Raw genomic sequence first — 862 nt, forward strand, 5'->3', positions numbered from 1 at the left:
ATATAATTAAAGAATGTTTTTAAATGCTGAATATCACTAATCATCAGGGAGATGCAACTCAAAACCACAAGGAAATCTATCACCTCTCTTCAGGTAAAATGACCAGTACCAAAGAGACAAAGACAGCCACTGCTGAGAAGCACAGAGAAAAGGGGTCCTTCTACCCCTGGGGGATGCGAGTGGATCCAGCCACCGGGGGAAACGACGGAGATTCCTTCAACTGCAGCAGCACGAGGAAACGAATCGGCGGTCAGCATGGTCATCCGAAATCACCACCCCTGCACACAGGAGGAAGTGAAGAATACGCCTGCGACGGCGGAAGGCAGGGCAGACATTTACCCGGGCTAATGTTTGCGGCTCCCTGACGAGGGTGATCATGTGCTGCCGACATCCGCTGATAAAAACAAAAAAGTTTAGGGTCTTTCTGTATTTCTTTTTGTTGCTGCTGTTAATTAAATTTTATTTTATCCCATTTCCCTCTCAAGTCCCCTCCCCTCCCTATGTACAAAAGCTTTCCTTCCGTTTTTTCCTTCTATTTAAAAAAAATTTTTTTTTTTTAATCTAGGGAGCGCAGAGAGAGAGCCCGGATCAGAACACAAGGAAGAAAGATCCCCACACGCCGGCCCCCGCGATCCCCGCGGACATTGCACTACGCGTGGACCAGCTGTTCTTAGAACCAGAGGTTCGGTGCGAGGACGGTTTTCCGAACAGAGCGGTCGGGTTCCTGTCACCGCTTTATGTCACCTCCCTGTGAATCACTTCTCGGAAACGGGGAGGTCTGTTTATGCACAAAAACGAGCCGGGCCTGACGATCCTGCGGCGGCGGCCCCTTGCAGGCTGTGCAGAACGCGCGCCCGGAGGA

This window comes from Fukomys damarensis, unplaced genomic scaffold (assembly GCF_012274545.1).
Source record: "Fukomys damarensis isolate Sample0158 unplaced genomic scaffold, DMR_v1.0_HiC HiC_scaffold_3, whole genome shotgun sequence".
Taxonomy (NCBI): Eukaryota; Metazoa; Chordata; class Mammalia; order Rodentia; family Bathyergidae; genus Fukomys; species Fukomys damarensis.